Genomic DNA, 6,089 nt, shown 5'->3' with positions numbered 1-6,089 from the left:
TGGAGGGAAACCCATTGTTTCAAACAAAGCCTTCAACACAGTAGTGGAAGACTACAGGTAAAAGATGGAGTTCGGAGTCACATGAGCAAGTCACATGTCCATGCATGACTTCTCTTAGTCATGGCAGGAAATTCCATTAAGAGTAAATAGGTGTCTTCCATTGGGAGTTAACTGTTCTCTAATGAGTCATTCTATTTGAATAATTCCTTTACAACGTGCTGGTTAAACACCTTGTTGGTACTACCCAGAAGCAAATACCTTAGAAATACAGACATATAGTTAATTTCATGTACAAAAATGATAGATGCATACCGATAGCATAATCATATTCAGCAAATCATATCCTTTCTATAGGCATCTTACCTGTCACATTTTGTACAAAGAACGAGGAGTCCTTGTGGCACCCTAGAGACTAACAGATTTATTTGGGCATAAGCTTTTGTGGGATATAACCCACTTCATCAGATGCATGGAGTGGAAAATGCAGTAAGAAAAATATATGTTATAGCACATGAAAAGATGGGAGTTGCCTTACCAAGGGGGTGGGGGTGGGGGGTCAGTGCTAATGAGGCCAATTCAGTCAAAGTGGATGTGGCCCATTCATGACAAGAAGGTGAAAGTATCAACAGATGGGAAAATTATTTTTTGTAGTGACCCAGCCACTCCCAGTCTTTATTCAGGCCTAATTTGATAGTGTCAAGTTTTGTACAAGATTTGTTGCAATTATATAACAGTGTTAGCAACAATGATCTACCTGGTTATAGTGTAATCAGTTAACATCGCACCCCTAATGCAAAAATCAATGCAGGAAGGGGTGTCCCAGACACTGCTGAATGCATCACAGGAACTTCCCATTCGTGGTTCTGTATTACTACAGCTTCTAACCCAATGTTAGAAGTGTCAGCATATAACAGAAATGGTTTATCAAAATCATGTTTGTCTAGAACAGGCTTTTTCTTTGTACAGTTCATTATGAAAGTAATAATGTTATTCAATCCCTTTAAAAACTCATGGTAAAACTTGCTTAAACCAATAGTGGATTGGATCTGCTCTTGTACAGTAATTCTTATATGTCTTGTGATCTTCCCCATAGCTAATGAAAATACCTAATTTATTCATACAAGCTCTGGGAAATGTTTGGAACCCAATTAACATCAAGTTAATGTAGATATTAGTGTTCTCCATAGTGTAGGAATCTTGGCATTTAACCATGAAAGCAATATGATATAGTACCTTAGTTTTCCTTTTTATGCAGCGCATTAGGTGTGTAATGTCTTTTCTCCTGTGTACAGTTTCAAGACTGGTTTCTAGCACTAACTTTGAAATATCAGTATTACATGGCCTTAGACATAAAGTGTATTGTCATGTAATGAAACAGTATAACCATAAACCCTTTTAGCACACAGTGAGGTCTTCTGTATCACTCCCAATATGGTCAAGGTTTTTTTTCAAAAGATCTTGCACATTGTACGTGTTAACAGTTTTTTACCCACGAAAGCTTATGCCCAAATAAATCTGTTAGTCTTTAAGGTGCCACCAGACTCCTTGTTGTTTTTGTGGATACAGACTAACACAGCTACCCCCTGATACATAAGCAATGCATTAGTTAGAAGAGCGAACGTCAGCAATAATATTAATATCAAATCTATCACAAGTGTACATTCACAAGCATTTTTGTCATGTCACACCTTTGGCACAATACCCTTGGGCTTTTGGCATTCTAGGGTTCACCTGTGGCTTCCATTTGTAGGTTTAAATTTTTCCCTTACTCCCTGTCAGTACCATCAAAATCTGAGCTCTTTTGTGTAACAGAATTAATTGACTGTCTAGGTGTGTCCTCTTTGCTAACAGTTATGGGCAAGTCTTCCTCCTCCCTGTCAGTCAGGTAATTTGCATCAACAGAGACACTGTACCAGGGGTCTCAAACACGCGGCCCACGGGACTATTTTCTGCAGCCCGCCAAGCGTTCCGTGCCTGCCCACCGGCCTACCTCCAGGCCAGGGGTGGGCAAACTACAGCCACAGGATTGCCCCCATCGAGCCCTGCACCACTCCCTGTGGCTGGGGGGTGGGGAGAAGCAGAGGGCTCAGTCCATGTGTTGCCCTGACTGTCAGGCACTGCTTCACCCCACCACAGCTCCCATTGGCCGGGAACAGGGAACCATGGCCAATGGGAGCTTCGGGGGAGGTACCTGGAGGCACAGCAAGCAGCGTGCGGAGCCCTGTGTCCCCCCTCCCCCAGGGGCCATAGGGACATGGTTCCAGCTACTTCCCGGAGCGGGACCAGGGCTGGGGCGGCAGCCTGCCCTGGCCCTGGTGCGTGCCGCTGCCACCCCGAAGCCCTCCTGCCCCCTGCCCCCAACTCCCTGCCCAGAGCCCCCTGCCTGCACCTGAACCCTCTGCTGCACCCCAACCCCCTGCCCTGAGCCCTCTGCCGCATCCCACACCCATCTTGCACCCCAATCCCCTGCCCTGAGCCTCCTGCTGCATCCCACATCCCTTCTGCACCCTGAGACCTCTGCCTGCAACCCAGCCCCCGGCTGCACCTTACCTCCCTCCCCTGAGCCCCCACCACACCCCTGATGCACCCTCTGGGGGCAGGGAGGGGGTGGAGTTGGGGTGGGGACTTCAGGGAAGGAGTGGGAAGAGGTGGGGCCTCATGGAAGGGGTGGAGTGGGGGCAGGGCCAGAGGCAGTAATGGGGGGGTGTCAGTGAAGCGGCCCTCGGGCCAATGAACTGGCCCTCATGTGGCCCTCACGGTCATTTGAGTTTGAGATCCCTGCACTAGACTTTACAAATTTTCAGATTCTTAACTGTTACCAATTGCAAGGCTGGACTTTGTCTTAAAAAGATACCATCCATTTTCACTAGCATGTTAGACTCAAGGTCCTTTTGTCCTTCCATTACCAACCGCTGCTTCCACATGGAATCAGATGTTAAGTCCACTAAGAGACTACAAGACATATCCAAAGTGTCTAGAGATGAGAGTTTGCCTGTCATCCCCTGTATTCTTGAGAGATCAATTGCACAGCTGTCCTGCTATGCAGATTCAGCTATCCAGTCTTAACCTCTGAATCTGAGACACAGACTGTTCACTTAAAGAATCAACATGGAAACATTCCTGTCCCAACAACAGTGTCTTCCCAACAAGCTGGCCAAACACAGTCAAATGATCATCATCCCTAACAATCTTCACTCCACCTTGTAAAACCCTTCTTTAAGTTATCCACACTGGAGGCTAGTCTACACTGGCAATGCTAAAGCGCTGCCACAGCAGCACTTTAACATGGCTTGTGTGATCACGACAGACCACAGCAGCTCTAAAAAAACCACTTCAACAAGGGACGTGGCTCCCAGTGCTGGGGCACTGTCTACACTGGAACTTTACAAAACTGAAACTTGTTGCACTCAGGGGGGTGGTTTTTTCATGCCTGGTCTCTGGGACTTTGTTATGACGCTAACTGGATGCAACCTATTTACAATGTCTTTCTCTCTAGCAGACACAATCTTAGAAACATTTCCTTCTGATCTTTAGTTAAATCCAGAACCAACTCTGGGACAACTGATAAATTCTCAAGTAGCATAAACTGAGAAGTACTTTCTGTCTGCACACCAAGAGGTACGAACTGCTTGGATAAGCATCCCAATGTGTGTATGCTTCTCTGAATCACACCCATCTTCAGACTCCTTAGAGATTTCCCCATTACTATCTACTGCATTAGGAGTTTTCAGTGACACAGACCTAGATTTTCCCCCAGTATCTCTTGTAGAAGTTTCTTTGTACAGTCCAGCAGAGCAAGGAAAACAATGGTGAGGCTTGGCTTTTTGTAAATTTCATACACAGATCAAAATTATCATTTTTTAATTATTTGGCTGATTTACAGCCCTGCTTGTCAAAAATTGTCAGAGCTGAACCATTTATAAATACATTATGTTATCACTCAGTAGTCATAGACTGTATTATACTTTTACAATGCCTTTCAACCAAACATCTTCCAGGTGTTTTACAAGCAATAAAGAATTAATCCTCAAGACATCTCTGAGAATTTTCTCTGTTTTATCAAAGGCTCAAGTCAAGATTTTCAACCAAATTAACCTGCTAAATCAGTAGGCTGCTAAATCAGTGACATGATTTTCAAAAGTGCTGGGAATCCAAAATTTTCAAAACTGATGTGTGATTTTGGGTGCCCAACTTGAGACACCTTAAAGTGGCCTGATTTTCAGGCAGTGGGATGCTCAGCACTTGCTGAAAAACAAGGCCCTTTAAGGTGTTTCAGGTAGGGTACTCAAAAGACAAAATACAGTTTCTGCATATAAAAATACACCCAGTATAATAAATAAAATGATAATAATAGCCACAAGCTACAGTAACACATACAAACAAACATTTTTGTTCTTGTTCTGCCTACAATGGTTTGTTTTTTTCTTCATGGTATTTGGTTATTGCCTGTTATCATCATCATCATCATCATGAAGCTAATGTTTATATAGTGTTAGGCACTTTACAGAACAAGTAAGAGACAGTCACTGACTCAAGGAATATGCAGTCTAAGGGCCAGATCCTGAGCTAGATTTTTGGAAGGGATCCATGCCAGTGCAAAGGTTTGCCAGTGCAGATGAAACTGCAGGATTGGACTCTAATTTTAGACATTATACAATGAGGAAGAGCTACAAACAGCAAGGGGCAGAAACGAGGGAAGGTGAGACTTACAATGACATGATTACATGGTTCCTGCATTTCATTGTGTGTACATCTATGTGATCCTTTCTCCAAAATAAATTCAAAGTTACATGGGTTATTTGTCATCAAACAACTGTTTTGCAGCTAAAATTTCCCATTATTTAACTATGAATTGTGGACTGTTTCCTTCTCCCATGGATGTCAAGTGTTAATAATTCTGACCTCTTGATTTTAACTTGAAATTAACAGAACATCTGCCAGAGCATTTGGTCCATGAGACCCTATTTTCAGCTTCACAGGGGGGTCCTTTGTTGATCATATTACAGTAGCTCCTGGGATTGGCCACTCATCAAATTTTTGTTCTTTGGCCTGGATGCAGAGCAAGCTCGAAAAGCCACAATTCTGCTTCTCCTGCAATCAGATGTCCTGGAGCTACTACGGCAGCAGCCTTGCACACTTTATCACAGCATGGACCATATTCTAATGGAGGGATTGCATGTGGGATACTTCCCCTCTGATTGGTGTTTGAACCCACTCTCTCCTCCTACTGAGCTTGACATAACATTCCTGTGGCAAACAAAGAAATTGTTCACGCAGAAAATTAATATTAAGAAAGTTCTTTTAGCATCTTTTAACATGATTGAGGTGAAGGAGGAGAGTCAATAATATGTAACGAGTCATCTTTCCTCAGATCACCAGCAAGCACCCGCAGCCCATCTTCAAGGGATGGGCTTGCAAAGCACTGACCAGCTCTACATTTCTGTCTCTTGCTGCATCCAAAGCTACAGTGTTTTCTCTGTGAAGAATTTGCCTCTAAACTCTGACATCTGTACAATTTATCGTAAATTATTAGCAAAGATTCTGTATATTCTAAGTTTCAACACGACATTTCAAACTATGTAGCAACGATGGCATGAGTCAAGGACTAAGTAGCAGCTTAACACTATCTTACATGGCTTTTTGGAGGGCAAGAGCTTAGTCAGGCTCTTCATATTAATTTACTAATAATATTTTGCACTTATTGGAGCTTCTTATCCAAAGCTAGTTACATTATTTACAAAGGAGGCAAAGTATTGTCCCAATTTTACAGATGGAGAAATTTAGACAAAGTGAGGTTAATTCATTTGTTCACAAGCTTGTTCATTTTTATTTTGTATTATTGTATATTTTATTTTATAATAAAAACAAAACTCTTGCTTTCTTTCCACTAGATTTGAAATTTTTAAGAATACTAAGCTGTTGAGAAAGTGCCCTTCTAGCAATCCCAAACAACAGAAAGGAATCACTAATTAAACAGCATACTGTATGAAAACCAATACTTACAAGTTCCCTTAAGACAATGTTTAGAGTAATCTGTCTCTGTCTCTTACTGAAAGTTCTCTACTAGAAATAGAGGGTCCTTTCTGGAA

The sequence above is a fragment of the Chelonoidis abingdonii genome, chromosome 15, assembly GCF_003597395.2.
Source record: "Chelonoidis abingdonii isolate Lonesome George chromosome 15, CheloAbing_2.0, whole genome shotgun sequence".
Taxonomy (NCBI): Eukaryota; Metazoa; Chordata; order Testudines; family Testudinidae; genus Chelonoidis; species Chelonoidis abingdonii.
Note: the sequence above shows the minus strand (reverse complement) of the source record.